Raw genomic sequence first — 18109 nt, 5'->3', positions numbered from 1 at the left:
AAAGGAGATGAAAATTGATTCCTTTATGAATTAATTGCTAATATACACCTTTAAAATACAAATGAGCTTGCAATTCTATGATTTAGGTCAAATCATCTTTTTATATACAACACTTCTGAACACAAGGATCGTATCTGAGAATCTGTCCAATTGCTTCTATAGTTTCAAATATTCCTTGAGAGAAAATAATCAGTAACTTCCTCTGCGTACCTCTCTGCCCCATCTTCATGAGTAAGTGAACTAGCACAAAACAAATCAAGCTTTTCCATCTTTATAACAAAATTTTAATGTCATTTGTCTATGTTTGGTATATAAAACATATGGATCTCTCTTCATTCAACAATAGAGAATACTGACACTTAAGGCATTCATTGGATAATTCAACCATGAACTGATTTGATCTAGTGCTTACCAATGGCTCACTTGAGACATCTGATATTTGAGAGAAACTGCCTAACAGGCATGTTAACTATCCATTCTTCAAGAATAAATTAAGCACTATCACTTTGTTAGCTCATTAGAATGCATCATAACAGCATATATCTTGCCTTTTTACTTAAAACGAAATAATTTTAAATACACAGGTAAGTTACAAAAGTAAAAATACTACAAAGAGTACCAGTACATCTTTTACCCATATTTATCTGCTAGTAATGCTTTTAGTTGCAAGGGAAAAAATGCACAGTAATTATTCAGTACAGAAATTGGACAATACCTTGATAAAAGCAATCCATAGGGTAACACTGCAAGAGCCTGTTCCTCATCAAAATATCCCCCTAGATTTAGCATCCACTAATGATTCTAATCTGATTCGATCTTTATTATGATGGTTGCAAAATTGTTTTCCAACTCCGAAAGTCCCTTCACATTTGCCAGTCAATCTAATATTTTTTTCTGAAAGCAGAAGTAAAACCATCAAAGTAAGCTATGATTTCCTAGGTTAAAATTCAATGTTAAAATCTCACTTTTCAGTTATTAGATAAAGGAAATGCCCATCTGAAAAACATTTTTTAACTTTTGCACACCGAAGTTGAAAGGAACTACCATCTTACCCCATCTCGCATGTATGAAAAAGAAGGGGGAAAAAAAGCATGTCTCTCAAAGTTACATAATCCCTTTAGGTAGAGCAAATGTGTCCCTTTCTCCTCTTTTCCAGTAAACACAGATTTAAGTTGGGTGTATAAATACAATGATTAATCCATCCCAGATGTCTGGTAATATTTATTTCTCTGTCCCTTTTTAAAATCATGTCAAATTCCTTTGGGAAGGACACAAGGCAAAATTCATGTATGTTAATAAACAGAAAAAGGATCTTCCCTGTATCATTTTCATATCATTAATTTCTTCTCCATCTTTAATTTTTCTTCCTTCAATTTTCTTTAGGATAACACTCTATTCCTATTTAACTTCTGAGTTAGTGACTTAATTAGCTATATTATAACTTTTGTATTACAAAATTTTCAAACATATATAAAAAAAGAAAACATTTATAACTCTCAAATGCCCATCACTCAGCTTCAAATCATGGCCAGTGTTTCCTCATTTTATCTGTGCACATTCTCAAATATCACTTCATTTTATCCTTAAGTACCCTCAGTATCTATCTTTAAAAGATTCAGATTTTTTTTAACAAAACCATAATACCAATACACACCTTAAAAAAAAAAAAAGGAAATAATTCCTTCTATCATCACATATCCAGTGCCAAAATTTTGCCAACTGTCTCCTTTTATGTGAACACTTGGTTTGTTAAAATCAGGATCCAAAAAGATCTACATGCTGGTCTTTTAATTTATAGGTACCTGTCAAACTTTTTGTTTTCCTGTCTTGCCATTCATTTGTTAAAGAAACTGGGTTATTTGTCCTATAGAGTTTCCCACATTCTGAACTTTGCTGATTGCATTCTTGTAGTATTGTTCAATAAATTCTTATATAGTCTCTGTAGTCCTAAAAAGTAGTGGTTGTTCCAAAGGCTTGATAGGATTTGGGTTTAATTTTTTTATTGCAAGATATGTCTTAAATGGTGCTTTGAACTCCCTACTGTGTCACATCGGAAAGCTAAAATGTCTGATTGTCTCCTTTTTGTAATGTTAATATTCATTGATCAGTGGGTTCATGTACTGTCAGCCTGTACCATTCACCATAAAGCTTAGAATGAGTTTGCCACCCAATGGTTTTAGCAGCTTCTGATGAATACTGCCAAGACATACTATTTCATCAGGGTTTGCAAAACGATGACATTCTAATTGTTGTTCTTTTTGCATTTATTAGCTGAAATTATTTTAAAATGAACTTTCTCTCACCAACTATTTTGTGACTCAGAGATACAGTTTATATGCCTAAGACAGAATACTTCATTATTTATTTACCAGTTTCTGAATAAACTGGTTTCATGGCATCTTCCAAAGGTGACCAACATTTTGTTGATTTTAACTTTGTGTTTCAATCCACTGCACTAATTATTCCTCTTGAAGCTCAACCTATCTTTGGCCAGTGGCTGTCCTGTCTGAGGGTCCTTTTGAAAGAACCCCAAGTTGTCCCTGACAGTTTCTTCTTTTCCTTTTTTTCATGACAAGATGTCCTACTATGCCCTACCCAGTGCTGGAATCAGCCACATTTTTCAAGAAGTTCTGGTTCACTTTAATGAAAACAGTATTTTAAAAACCACAATCTGGGCACTAACATGAGTATACTGCTATTGCATTTCATTGTGTCTAAGCCCTTTTAGATCTCACAAGGTTTTTGATTCTTGGAAAGCATGATAATGAAAATACCTATTTCCATGTTTTTTCATCGCATAAGTTATTCAGAAGTATCTAAAGCCTATATATTTTTTTAAGATTTTACTTATTTATTCATGAGAGAGACAGAGAGAAAGAGGAAGAGACAGGCAGAGGAAGAGAGGCAGGCTCCATGCAGGGAGCCTCGATCCCGGATCTCCAGGATCACACCCTGGGCCAAAGGCAGCACTAAACCGCTGAGCCACCCAGACTGCCCTATATATTATTTTTAAATTGATTTCCAACTTAATTACCTGTGGTCAAAATGAGATCAATTCTTCAAAATTTGTTGATTTGGTTTTATGGTCTAATAAATGGTCAATTTTGGTAAATGTCTCATCTGTGCCTAAAAGTAATGTATACCAATCAAATTTTGGGGTGCCGTACCTGTGTGTAATCATTAATCAAGTTTATTGAAGTATTATTCAAATGATACCCTTACCTGTTATCTGTTTAGTTAATCATGGGTGGTGCACGTGTGTTCATTAAATCATGTTTTTTTTTTTTTTTTAATTTATTTATGATAGTCACAGAGAGAGAGAGGCAGAGACATAGGCAGAGGGAGAAGCAGGCTCCATGCACCGGGAGGCCTGATGTGGGATTCGATCCCGGGTCTCCAGGATTGCGCTCTGGGCCAAAGGCAGGCGCCAAACCGCTGCGCCACCCAGGGATCCCTAAATCATGTTTATTAAAGCACTGTTCAAATCACAGCCTTATTATCTGTTAGCTTAATTAATCATGAAGATGTATATGTAAAATACCTATGTATGTGGATTTATTGATTTATCTGACTTAGTATATCAATTCTTATATTTTTATGTAATTTTTGATGTTAACAAATAAAATTTAGAATTGTTCTATTTTCCTTGTAAATTGTTACTTTTACCATTATGCAGCAATCCCTTCTATTGTTGAACTGGAGGAGTACAAAGTCTTTTTTGCCTAAAAGTAATATAACTATGGTAACTTTCACTGGTATCATTAGGTATCTTGTCCTTTTCCTTTCAACCTGTGTTATAGGTCTCTTGCAAAAAGTATACAACTAAAGAGTGTATTCTTTACCCATTCTGTCAGTGTCAGTCTTTTGTCAAATTTAGTCCATTTACATTTATTGCAATTATGGATGCATTTGGAAGTATTTTCTATCTTTTTATTTTGTGCTTCCTTTCCATTTATCCTACTTTTTGTAATTTTATTTTCCTGTTTTCTTTCAGGCTGATCAAGTTTTTTTCTTCTATTGCTCAAAAAGCTCTATGCTCTTATTTCTAGTCTGTTAGTTTTAACTTAAGTGCTTATCTAAATATCTAAAGCTAACTATTATTTGTATATGTCTCCTAAACAACTGTACAATACTTTTATTTCACAATGCTTTCCATATGTACTCTTAGGTTTTGTCTGAAAATATCTTTACACTGCTCTCATCCTTTAAAGGATTTTGACTTTCATTGTTACTGTTAAGCAATCTGTTGTCAATCTATCATTGCTTTGTAGGTAATCTCTCTTTCTCAAGATATTCTCTTAGGTATTTGGTGTTCAAGTGTCTACTGTGTGTTTATTATTTTTCTACTAGAACAACACTATGCTTCTTGATTATTTTAGCTTTGAGGCTTTTACCAATTCTATTCATTCAAGGCAATACCTTCAGATCCACCTTTCCTATCACTAGTTTTCTCTCCAGGTTTGCCTATTCTGCATTTTATCCTATCCAGTCATTTTTAAATTTTAATGACTAAGGTTTTGTCACAGAAGTCCTATTACCTTCCACCCTCCCCCTGATTTCCCTGGTCTTATGTTTTCTTTAATAGCTGTGTTGATGTTGTTCTGATATTTGTTTTCTTCTTTTATCTTTAATCACTTTTAACATTTCCATTTTACTTTTTAATGTTTATTATTATAATCCAATCTTTTTTTTTTTTTCAGAAGTGTGTGTGTGCATTACATGAATGAGCAGTCAACATAAGCTGTTTCCTGGGTTAGAATCCCAGTCTCACACTTGATTAGCCCTTACCTTTGACAAATTACTTAAGTTTATTGGGGCAAAATGTACCACTCTAAGCCTTAGCTTACTCAAAACATAAAATGAGGATAATAACAGGCTTATTTCATAGGCACACTGAACAAATTAAATAAAATATGTATACAAATTTGCCAGTCATGGTAAAGTCTCAATAAAAGTTAGCTATTACTTAAATAAGTAGTTGAGTTTCTTAATTATAAGTTTGCAGAGAGAATCAAAAGCCCTTTTGATACAATATTCAAAATGTGCCTTGATCACTTATAAAATCCATTTCTACCTAACACAAATATCTACTGTAACTATGTATCCTGGTTTTGCCTATCATTCTCTTACTAACAGTCTAATATTGTAAACATCTAATAATTCAAAGTAAACACAATGTAACTCAGTTGCAAAGTAAAAATACAAATTTTGAAAAGAACGGATTTCCTGAAGTCTATGAAGATAATGTTGAAAGAAGTGTTCATCTCACAGCAAAACCCTTGGGGAATGAATATCTGACTGAATCAAACCAGTAACAACTGAAGGAGGGAAAAATGTAACAAGGATGATGACAGAATAGGAAACAAGAAAGAAAATGTCAAGGGATTAAGAAAAATCCCTTGAGAAACTGCTAAAGCTCTCAATAGTTTTCCTAAGACTGATGCACTAGGTCTAGTCTGTATGATAAATACTAAGAAAATCAAAGTGAAGGATGCTATCAGACTATCACACACTTTTTGTGGAAAAATCATACCTAGAAAATATATTATTTTTTGTTATGGAGAATTAGCATAGCCATAATTAAAACCTAAATTGTATTAAATATGTGGTAAAATAAATGTTTTTATTGCAGAAAACAAATTTTTTTTTCATTACTAAGAAACACTTTAAGAGGTATTTTCAAAGTAGCAATTTTCTTAAGAATTTCTCAGGGCACCTGGGTGGCTCAGTGGTTGAGCATCTGCCCTCAGCTCAGGTCATGATCCCAGAGTCCTGGGATCAAGTCCCACATCAGGCTCCGTATAGGGAGCCTGCTTCTCCCTCTGCCTATGTCTCTGCCTCTTTCTGGGTCTCTCATGAATAAATAAGTAAAATCTTAAAAAAAATAATTTCTCATAAATGTATTTTCTAAGGGAAGAAAGACTATCATATAAACTGTTAACAGGGTACCTGGGTGGCTCAGTTGTTGAGTGTCTGTCTTTGGCACAGGTCGCGATCCTGGGGTCCTGGGATCGAGTCCCTCATTAGGCTCCCCACAGGAAGCCTGCTTCTCCCTCTGCCTATGTCTCTGTGTCTCTGTGGCTCTCATGAATAAATAAATAAAATGTTTAAAAGTTAAAAAAAATAAACTGTTAACAGTGGAGTAGAAAATGAGAGATGAAAAAAAAAAAGAAAATGAGAGATGAAAAAGAATTAAGGATTAATTATCTTTTTATACACATACCTCAGTAGTGTGTGAATTTGTTACAATAAATGTAGTATTTTTGTAATTAAAAACAAGATTCCTAAAATTTAAAAATATGCTATTGTTTTTGTACGAGGCCATTACCATGAACTGCTGTAGGAGAAAGCAAAGGCAATGAAAACTGATAAACAGATCTTTATTGGACAAAAGGACTCCAAATAGGAAAATGATGATTGGAGAAAAGAGTGACCTCTTTAATATACTTGACAGTATAATAAAGCAAGTAGCATATAAATTACTTGATGTTGAAAAGATACCCTCAAATGTTGCAAATGCTGAGAACTTTTACTTTCAGTCTAAGAATGGTCTAGAACAACACTGTCCAATACATAACCATTAGCCACATGTTGCTATTGAGCATTTGAAAAGTGGCCAGCCTAAACTGAGATGTGCTATGCACGTAAAAACACCCCCTGGATTTCAAAGGCCCAGTACACCAAAAAAATAAAATAAGAATAAAAGGAAAATGTCTCATTAACATTTTTAAATTTATATATGTTGAAGGGATACTATTTTGAAATATGGGTTAAATAAAACACATTAAAATTAATTATGTTTTTTTAAACGTGACTACTAGAGAATTTTAAATTACATATGTGGCCCATGTTTGGGTCTGTGTTACATATCTAACATGATAGCACTGGGCTAATATCTTGCCATATCTAATACCACAAGAACAAACAGTCTGCTTATCCTCTTGTGTATTACCTGTTTCAGAATTTTCACTTTTAACAACAAGGCAATATACCAAACCAAGAAATCAACTAAAACATAAATGTGTAGGTAAGCTTATCTCTGCATAGACAAAACACTTTAAATGTTCCATAAGTTCACAAGAATCAAAACAATAAAGCATCAAAAGAAGTCTACTTATATTTCACAAATTAGAAAATAAGACTGATTAAACAACATAACTATGTGGTAAAAGTTATCCTCAACTCAAATTTATGAGCATTTTTTTCAGATATATTTAAAACTGTGAAGGGCCCTAGATTTAGAATCATTTCTTTGCATATAATAAAGCTTCCTTTGTGTTATTATTCTATTAAGAACATTCTTATTCTCACTGGTCTACTTACAAACTGGCAAAACTAAGAGATGCCAGAATCTTTCAGTTCAGCATCATATATGTCCATTTGGAAGGAATAAAAATATCTTGAAAGTAAATTTAGGGCAGCTCCGGTGGCTCAGCAGTTTAGCACTGCCTTCAGCCCAGGGCATGATCCTGGAGTCCCAAGACCGAGTCCCACGTCAGGCTCCCTGCATGGAGCCTGCTTCTCCCTCTGCCTGTGTCTCTGCCCCCAAACCCCCCCCCCCACACACACACACACTCTTTCTCTTTCTCTCTCTCTCATAAAATCTCAAAAAAAAAACCCTAAATTTAATGATGTTTTTAATTAAATGTAATATACAAAATATGTTAAGTGACACAAGTAAACTAACAGATTTCTGAGAACATAATTATATACTTTTAAATTCTAGCCATCCCCTCAGAAAGATTCTCTGCTCTTCCCTCCCCAATTTCATAGTTAGGGGAATGGAATCACTGTCAACCCAGCTGTTCACACCAGCAACCTGGAAGTCATTATCCCTGACATTTCAATCAATTACCAAGCCCTGTTCATTCTACTTCTACACTGCTTCCAGTAATTTTCTAAAATACAAATTAGATTTGGCCATTTCCTTGTTCAAAATTCTTCAGTGGTCCTTATCACATAAAACCTTTAAAGTATCTTGCATAGTGTATTTGGCTCTATGTGATCTAACACTGCCACCCCTAAAAATATCTATCTACCTAGTTTCATTTCCAGCCACTCCTAATTTCAGACTTCATATTCCATCAATTCCAACTCCTGGTACTACTAGAAACATGACCAGCTGCCTTCTCACACCAAAGGTTTAAGACTTACTACCTTTTCTGTTGGATGCTTGCCTAATGATCTCCTACCTGTCCTTCAACTCTCACTTTAAAGATTACCTCGTCTGTAACTTCGTCACTGACTCTTCCTCATCTGTTCTTGTACTACTAGTAAGTTCCCACTATATACCTTTACATATACCTTCACTAAAGCAATTATCATATTGCTTTACAGTTATGTGTTTGCATGTCTGGTTCTCTTCTGAACAGTAAGTTCCTTCAGAGTAGGGTTAGTGTCTTTTTATCTACAATGCCACAGCACTACATTTGACACTAAATAAATACCTGTCTGATCATGACAAGTGAGACTTCTCAACAGATGATACTTCCCTAACCTCCAGCTGTGATTCAGGGCCCATACATTTATTCATTCCACAAACATTTACCGAACACCTATTATGTGCCAAGTCCCGTCTTAGGCACTAGGAACACAAAACAAAACAAGTCTCTGGCCTCATGCAGCTACACTATAATAGTAGAGACAAAAAATAAACACTGAAACATATAAAGTCTGATAGTGATAAATGCGATGGAGTAAAATAACACAGGGACAAAGATATAGAGTGATAAGACATATGGCTATTTTAGAAGGGAAAACCATAGAGCAAAGCAGGGAAGACCACTCTGAGGAGTTGATACCTGAGCTGATACTTGAACTGAGCCAGAGAGTCACACAAATCATCCAGGGAAAAGAGAATTCTAGGAAAAAAGAACAAGTGCAAAAGCTCTGAGGCAAGACAACAGAGTAAAAAGGGGTACTAGAAGATAACTAACGGCCAGAACAAGTAGGGGCCCACAGGCCAAGGCAAGAGCTTTGAAATTTATTTTGAATGTGTTGAAAAATCACTAGAAGGTTTCAGTAAGACAATGACATGATCTGACTCACCTTTGCTAAAGATCATTCTGGCAGAGATGTAAGGAACTGACTACAAAGAGTAAGAGTAGAAGGAGGAAAATCTGTAAAAAAAAAAAAAAAAGTCTAAAAACTAATAGGCATGCAAGCATGTCTCCTTCAACAGAGGAGGTCACAAGAAGTAGCCAGAGTAATGAAATATACTGAAGGGTAAGCTAACAAAAACTTGGTGGAATGACTGTATGGGACGTGAAAAGAAAAGAGGAGTCATTTTGAGAGTTTGGTCTGATCAACCTGGGTGAAGACAGTTACATTTACTAAGTACAGAAGACTAGGGGAAGGAAATAGGAAAAGAGAAATCAAGAGTTGTGATCTGTACATTTTAAATTTGAATGCTTTTTGGACACCCTATACAGTTGCTAAGCAAGCAATTGGAAATGTAAGTCTAAAGTTCAAGGGAGGTGAAAGAATTGGAAGATAAAATTTTGGGAGTCATCACCATAAGGATTCAAGTCAAGAAACAAGATTAGGCTACTACTAGGGAGTGACACAGAAAGAAGGCCAGGGGAACTGAACCACAGGAAAAATTACAACCTTTAGATGTCAGGAAGAGAAGATGTGGGCCAGTAAAGAATGAAGAAGAAAACAGGAGGAACAGAAGCATGTAGTATCCCAGAAGCCAAGTGAAGAAAACATTTTTTTAAAAAACATTTTTAAAAGGCAAGAGTAGTCATTTGTATTAAATACAGAAAGGTCAAGTAGGAAGAACTGAGATTCTCCTCCTGGATTTGGCAGGATGGAGGTTATTGGTGACACTGGAATGGTTTCAGTTGAGCTGAAGAGATAAATACCTCACTGGAACGAGTTAGAGAGCAAGTACAAGGTATTAAGAATGATCCAACAAAAAGTTAACAACTGTAAGATTCGAAAATCTATCAATACTTGCTCTGTTATATCTTTATTAGAAACGTAAGGGTAGTGCTAGGTAGGATATAATGTTTGGAAGTGCTCAATTATTCACCTCAGGAGTTAAAGCACCTTGAGCCTCATATTCATATATAAATCAGGCTCATATATCCAACATCTTTCTTAAAACTTATTTGTACCTTAGCAAAGTTCAGGATTCATTAAAGCCTGTACAAAATCAGTTTTTCAGTCACTTGAATTCAGTCACAAATGCTTAAGTTCTGATTTTTCAGCAATGGGCATATATAACTTTGGAGTACTGGGTGATGAACTTGGGAATGTAGCAGTTACTATTCATTTACAAACTTTTACAGAATATTCAGTGTTCTGATCACAATAGATTACAAAGTTCTTCTATTTGGTCACTATGGTCTACTACCTGAGGAATGACATCTCCAAGTTAGAAAGAGAGAGGTCAAACAGGTTACCTTTTTAAAAGATAATAGATGACTCAAAGGTCTGTAACAGAAAATCATTTTAAGAAAAAATTTAGTAAGGTATAAAACTAGCTAAAAAGGTTAAGTTTTAGGGGTATTTTTCTTAATGCAAAAGCATCATACAACAAACCTAAAACTTAAAAAGCTGCATTCTCTCCTTATAAAAATAATCACTACAAACATATTACTACATATTCTTCTACTTTTTGTATTTTTTTAAAAAGCTTTGTAAGACTTATCTGCTATGAGCATAGATTCCTGTTAGACTTTCTAAGCTAGTTTTTTTCAAAATTTTTCCTGCACTCCTGTTAAAGACATTTCACATGACACAGTATGAAATCATACACACAGATGAGACTGAAAAAAATTCCATAAAATACCCTTACTAAAAAAAAAAAAAAAAAAAATACCCTTACTATTTGCACTGGTCTTGTTTTTTAATCTTGTTTTTTAATTATTTTAGTTTAATTTAAAAATTTTAGATTTGTATCATAATTTAAAATCAATTTATTCACTAAGTTGTTTTACTTGATTGACTTTAAAAATACTAAACAGCATACTCATATCAGAGATTTTCACAGCAGGCGCAGAAAACATTATTTCAAATGATTTAAAATTTTTGTTGTAGAGCAAGACAAAAGGGAAAGTAAAACATGAGTAAGACATCTTAAGATTTAAAAAAATAAAAGACATCTGAAGATTACACCACCTTACCAGGAGTCTTTGGCAAAATAATAAAATTTGGAATAAACCTATACCTAATCTTTCCACTCTTGTAAGGTTCTATACTCCCACAGCTCAGCATATTTCTGCAAATAAAAAAAAACAAAAATGTCCTTCCTCTGCAAAAGAGCTTCACTTTAAAATACACTTGACCTAAACACAACACAGAGGCACTTGTGTGTGATATAATAACATAAAAAATTATACTTGGACAGCAGAGAAATGGCTTCACATTTAAAAACTATAAAATCTGCTAATGAACCACGACTGATTCTGCTGTAGTTTTCTTAATGCATCCTTCCGTAAATGCACTTGCACTAGTTAATACAATGACATATTTTATACTTGAAAACACAAAATAATTCCTACATCCACTTGAAGGTTTATTCTTAACTTCTATTCAAACCAGGTTCCCAAAATATAGCTTATATTTCAAATAAACAGAATAAAGACAATAACTTATAACATTACTATCTACAGTTGAGGAGATGATTCCTAAGGCTTTCTTTTAACACCTGGACTGAAAAAATAAGTTTTAGACACTCATTTTGAGGACCTTACATAATCCTTACTCAAAGGTATGGAAGAAACAGATTCATTAATGGGAAGCATTATCCAAACTGCTAAACTGGTCATGTACAAAGTAACACATCAGGGCCTTACTCATTGTGAAAGGCTGCTCTCAGCCCACATACAACACAACTATATTATGACCTCCAGATTACTAGTAGAGTACTATTTTTATTGTTTCTGCTCCTCCATTACCTGTCATATCTTGCCACTCTAAGCATTTTCATTTCTCTTAGAGTGCTATAAATTCCATTGTTCAAAGTATCTATAAAATAAGAATAACAGGCTTCTAAGTAAGGATCAGAAATGCCTTTTACTTGAGCAGAGTGTATTAACTTTAATATATGAACTTTATGATGCCTATCTTGAACCCTTATCAGTTATTATTTGCTTATTTGATGATATTCAAATAGTATCATCTTCATTCAAGTCTCCCAAAACCCTACAAAGCAGTATTACTACCAGTCCAATTTACAGATGAGAAAACTAAGCCATGGGGATGTTAACACACTAAAGGCCAAAGAACTAGAATGTGGCTGATTCTAATCCAGATTATCTGACTCCAGTGTGTGTGCTCCTAACTCCCTTTTGGCAATATGCTTTGATGCTTTATGACAATACGAATATCCCAGTGTGTTCAGAACCTTCAGCTTTAATATCTGACAATCCTTTGCGGGGAAAAACAGTTAGGAAAACCATATCAATTAGCTGATGTCTAGGAGATCAGAAGATCTAACTACTTCCTTTTGCTTCTTCAAAAGCTGTTCCAAAAATAATTGAGCCATGGAGCCATGGAAGTAAAGAAAAGCCAGAGGAAGACCAGTGGGTCAAGAAAGCTGATCAGCAAGTGTTCAGAGATCTAGTCTTGCCTAAGATTACACCATGCCTGTTCTATAGTGAATCCAAATCCAAGATTCTCCATTACTATTTGAAGATCTACTTGCCAAGAATGATGTAGGACTGTTCCTTTTGAGATGCAGCCCTAAATGATCTCTTTGAATGCCTGCTGCATGTTGTAGATTTCAATAAATATTTCCTGAGTAAATGTGGGGGAGGTATTTTCTGCTCCTTGCTGCCATACCAAACTACTAGCTCACTCAATTCTCAATTATACTCTGAGCTCCTTGAAAGCAAGAAATGCCTTATCACAATCTTATATTCTCAGTGCCTAGCACCATTCCTGGCAATGGACGGTGTTCAATAAATGTTTGGTAAATAAATGAGTATAAAAGCAAATGTTCCTAACACAAAGCAATATGAATCCAGATGTTTCTCCTTAATTTGAGACTCTGAATAGGTGAAAGTATTCTCAATGAAATTTAAGAATTCTTTATTGTTGTGCTATTATCGTTGTCCCTATTATCCCACAAGTAGACCTTTCTTAATGTACCATATGTGACACATAGTACATATCTATTTACAGAAAGAGACTTAATGTGCAAACTAATGGTGAGAGAAAAATTAAACCGGAGCCAGGTTAAATCCCTGTCCTCCATACCTGGTTCATTCCTGAATACCACAATGTACTACCACCATCAAAAAAATGATACTCTATATTTTTAAAGTATTACCCACTTTTGGTCAGTACTGAAAAGTGCTGAGACTATGAATGTTTCCAATACTATAAAAAAAAAAACCTTATAGTCTGTTGGATTTAAAGAACTGTACATGGCAACATAACTTAAATCTGAACTGCACTAAAGTTGATGAATAAAGCACTACGCTAAATGCTCATATATATTATCTCATTTAACCATCAAAAACAAGTCTTCAAGATATGTACAACTATTACCATTTTAAAGACAAGGTCACTAAGAATCAATGTCATACATCTAGCTAGTAAGCAGTGGGAACAGAATTGAAACCCAGCTTTGACTGATATTCAAGCTTAAAACTGCTCAGAACTCTGCACTCCACAGTATATCCTCAATAAACAATTCTTGAATTTTCTGAATCACACTAACTTTAACATTGTGTTAACATACCATATTTAAACTTTATCATTCTGAGAAGTAAAATAAAGGAAAATTGTTTACCTTCATGAGCTCTACACATACTTTTACACCTTAACCACTGAAATCTTGAATCATATAGAGGCGTCTATCACTAACTTTCCCTTCTCTGAAAATTAAAACTTTGCTCCTCCAATCCTAGGAAAACACTGTTGCCATCCACCACTGTGTTCTGTATAACACTTGCCACAGCTACTGGTGGCGGTGGTCACTACCTTGGTGACACTGTGGAGTCTTAGAAGACTTGTTCTCCCCAATGCTTGTTTTAAAGGTTTTTACATCTACCACATGAAATGTTGACTAAAAACATCTGGGAAAAACAAGGAAATTAAGTGATTAAATATAGTAAATTTCTCTCTGCATGGAACAGCTCTTTCAGAAGATCGATTGTATGCTATTTTTGTTCCAAAATAACAAGGAAGACAGTTTGCAGATTTTATTTGTTTATATGCCAACAGGCTAAACATCAACACTGAAGGAATCAAACACTCTTCTGTATTTCTCAGGACTCAAAACAATCAGGGAAAAGAACCAACTTTATTCAGTATGGCTTACCTATTACTTAGATTTTTTTTTCCTTGTCTCCTTTTCTGATTTACTTCTACTCAAAACCTCAATGAATTTTGAGACATGGGCCATGAATGGTGGTATAATTAAAGTGAACCAAATATATTTCCTTTCTACTCTCTTAGGGGAAAAAGGAAATTTGGAGGTTCTGCAGACACATTCTCAAATAGGCAGGACTTCTGGACACTGTTGAGGATGTAGAAAGCTGGAGAATATCATTTCCACCCTTGACACATACAAAATAAAAGGTAGAAAATGTGCATAATCACAGATTTTCTTGAACTCACAGAGAAGGTCATAGGAAAAGCAACTAACACAAAATCTAAGGAAAGAAGCCAGGGTCTTCAAAGACCTTCACTGGATATACTTCAAAAATCTTCTTTTCTCTCCAAACTCAATCACAAGTACCACTCATCTTTATACCTAAGTACCTCTTCAATCTGTATAATTTTCTCCATCTTTAAAGATACCCCAAGTTAAACTCACACAAATGCCCAGAATATTATAAAAACCCATCTGTATGGTCTCTCTGTGTTGCTTACTTTCTATTCATTCTTTACCTTGCATCAAGAATGATCCTTTTAAAACAATTAGCTACTTAGGTATCCTCCTCCCTAAAATCTTACAACTTCCCATCATCCTTATGATAAAATCAACTTTTTAAACATGGTGTATAAGACTATAACCTGGTTCCAACCAATTTCTCTTAGCTTTTGTCACTTCTGTCTTCATATGCCACACAGCCACATCAAACTTCTTTCAGATTCTTGAACTCTCCATGTTACTGGTTTTCTCATCTTAGTTTCTACACAACCTCTTCCCTCTATCTAGTCTTACTCCCCCTGCAGCCTCCTAACCAACTTAACCTAATTTCTACTTAGGCTTTAGAGGTCTCTATCATTATTCTTTTTTGGAGAGCCTTACCTAATGATTTTAGATTAGGTGAGGTATCATTGCCATATACCTCTCCTGTTATAGCTCTTATATTTGATTACAATTACTTCTTTAATTCTCTGGTCTTGGGATCCCTGGGTGGCGCAGCGGTTTGGCGCCTGCCTTTGGCCCAGGGCGCGATCCTGGAGACCCGGGATTGAATCCCACGTCGGGCTCTCAGTGCATGGAGCCTGCTTCTCCCTCTGCCTGTGTCTCTGCCTCTCCCTCTTTCTCTCTCTGTGACTATCATAAATAAATAAAAAAATAAAAAAAAAAAATTCTCTGGTCTTCACCACTGTACTATACGTTCATTAGAGAAGGAATTATGTTTTCCTGTCCATCACTGCATCCCCCCACACTTAACACAGTCCCTGACATATTACATAGAATCAAAATAATTTTTTTCTTTTTGTAGAATAAATGAAAGAACAAACAAAAATAACAATTTGGGAACAGAAATTGAGAATGACAAATTTAAATGGTATTCCAACCAACAAAAATCCCATATCTAAATCATATCCTCAAGTAAGTAGAACTTCTGGACACTGTTTATGGTGTAGAAAGATGGAGAATGTCATTTCCACCCTTAACACAAACCAAATAAAAGGTGGAAAATGTGCACAATCACAAATTTTCTTGAATTCATCAGAGAAGCAAAGTCAGAAGACAAGCACCTAACCCAAAATCTAAGGAAAGAAGACATAGTCCTCAAAGGAGAGAAGGGACATGAACACTTCCTTACCTGTAGTGAATACTAGACACCATAAAAGCCAGAATGAAGAACTCGGTTAAAATGTTTTAAAAGTTGCTAAGGCCAAATTGGACTATCAGCAGAAGACAGAACCAAACGCAAACACAGAAACAAAGGGAATTCTCACCCACTCACAGAATCTTTTCCACAGACCTCACTGGAGGCTCAAGAGACTAAGAACTAGGCAAGAGACAGTGAAATAAAAGTCTAGCCTTGTGGTATAAACTTGGAAGAAAGAAATAGCATCCCATGTGGGCAAAGTAGCAAGCCCCACCTGGATCCTTCTCGCCTACCTCCCCTACAGGAAAGAAAAGGGGGGAAAAAGCTTTAAGTGGCTGGGGAAAGGCAACAAATCCTGTTACCCTCAGCAGCAAGTGAAGGCCCACTGCAGCTAGGCAAAGTGAAAAAGAAAAAAAAAAAAAAAAGAAGAAGAAGAAAAAGAAAAAACAACAACACCTCTACCCCTAAGGAAGGGGCAAGATTGCTGAAAAAGCCCCACCCTGAGATTCAGGGGGAAAGCATCTACCTTAAAACGGAGACTGAACCAAACCAGCAAAAAATGCCATGCCCCACTCCTCTTTCCCCAACAACAGCCTAGTATGACACAACAGCAATTTACTGCTTGGGGAAGAACAAAGAACAGAGACTTCTCTCAATGCAAGTTCAAAGGGAAGACCTAAAGCTGAGGGGAGAGCAGACTAGAAGAGAAACTCTTTAGCAAACCAAACTGCACCCAAACCACAAGCTAACATAAGAAAAAGCTGAAGACCATGGTAAATGGAAAGTAACCTAACAATAAAACCCAAATTCAGCTCAAAATCCTGACCAGAATGTTCTGGCTCAAACCCCTCTCCCCTCAACATACACACAAACATCACAGCAAAAGATAAAGCAAGTTCATCTCCAGGCATAAATAGTATTTACTACTCTAACACAATGTGCAGATTTTAACCAAAAAATATAAAAAAAGAACAAAATCACAAAAATCAAAAATGAAACAAACATAACCTGGATTGTTAAGAGACAACCAACAGAGCCAGACTCAGATATGATCCGGATGTTCAAACTAATGTAAATGGAATTTAAAATAGTTATGATGTTAGGGGCACCAGGGTGGCTCAGTAGTTGAGCATCTGGCTTTGGCTCAGGTCATGATTCTGGGGTCCTGGGATTGAGTCCCACATCAGACTCCCTGCAGGGAGCCTGCTTCTCCCTCTGCCTATGTCTCTGCCTCTGTCTCTCATAAATAAATAAAATCTTTAAAAAATAATAAAAACTATGATGTTAAAAGTTCTAATGGCAAATGTGGACAACATGTACAACAGACGGGCAATTTAAGCAGAGAGGCAGAAACTAGAAGAACCAAATGGAAATGCTAGAAATAAAAACACTAAGTAACAGAGATAAAAACCTTCAATGACCTTATCAATGGAGTCGACACACCCATGGAAAGAATTGGTAAAGATGGGTCAACAGAAATTACTAAAACTGAAACAAACAAGAAAAGAGAATTGAAAAAACAAACAAACAAACAAAACCAAAAAACATAAGACAGTATCCAAGTACTATAGGAAAATAGCAAATAATCTAACATATGTGTACTTGAAATCCCAGGAAATAAAAGAGAGAGAATATGTGACATAGCAATGCATAAAAAGATAAATCCAAGAATTTTCTATAATAAAGTATGTCTAACCACGTATCCAAAAAGCTCAGCATTATCAAACAAACAACTTGAGAATCTATGCTGAAATCAACACCTCGACAAATCATATTCAAACTGCAGGAAGAAAGAATAAAAGATAAAGCTTAAAAGCAGCTATAATGAAAAAGGCCAATTATATACAGAGGAACAGCATAAGAACTTTTAGGAATTATAAAGCCAGATATCATTAAAGTGCTGACAGAAAAAACTGTCAATCCAGAATTCTATACCCAGCAAGGATATCTTTCAAAACTGAAGAAGAAACAAAAACTTTCTCAGCCGAACAAAATATAATTCGCCATAGCAAAAGATCAAAGAAGATAAAATATATAACCATCTCAACAGATGCACAAAAAGTATGATAAAATTCAACATTCATCCATAACAAAAAAATTTCAGCAAGCTTGGGAACAAAAGGGAACTTCTTCAC

At 35.0% G+C, this 18109-nt stretch overlaps 1 protein-coding gene across 15 annotated transcripts in view; it reads right to left on the bottom strand.

Annotated features, from left to right (window-relative positions):
- R3HCC1L (R3H domain and coiled-coil containing 1 like) overlaps positions 1 to 18109 on the bottom strand; it is a 79553-nt gene that overhangs the window by 34905 nt on the left and 26539 nt on the right. The window contains exons 1-2 of one of the 15 annotated variants that reach the window (XM_049103031.1): positions 5950 to 6212; positions 716 to 894 (exon numbers count right to left, since the gene is read on the bottom strand). The exons of 13 other annotated variants lie outside the window; for them this stretch is intronic. The gene's annotated coding sequence lies outside the window, so the exon portion shown is untranslated. Of the gene's footprint in view, positions 1 to 715; positions 895 to 5949; positions 6569 to 18109 lie in introns of those variants that run through there. One more of the 15 variants, XM_049103025.1, reaches the window with a different exon arrangement.

Source organism: Canis lupus, chromosome 28 (assembly GCF_003254725.2).
Source record: "Canis lupus dingo isolate Sandy chromosome 28, ASM325472v2, whole genome shotgun sequence".
Lineage (NCBI taxonomy): Eukaryota > Metazoa > Chordata > Mammalia > Carnivora > Canidae > Canis > Canis lupus.
This window is presented reverse-complemented; position numbering and strand designations above follow the sequence as displayed.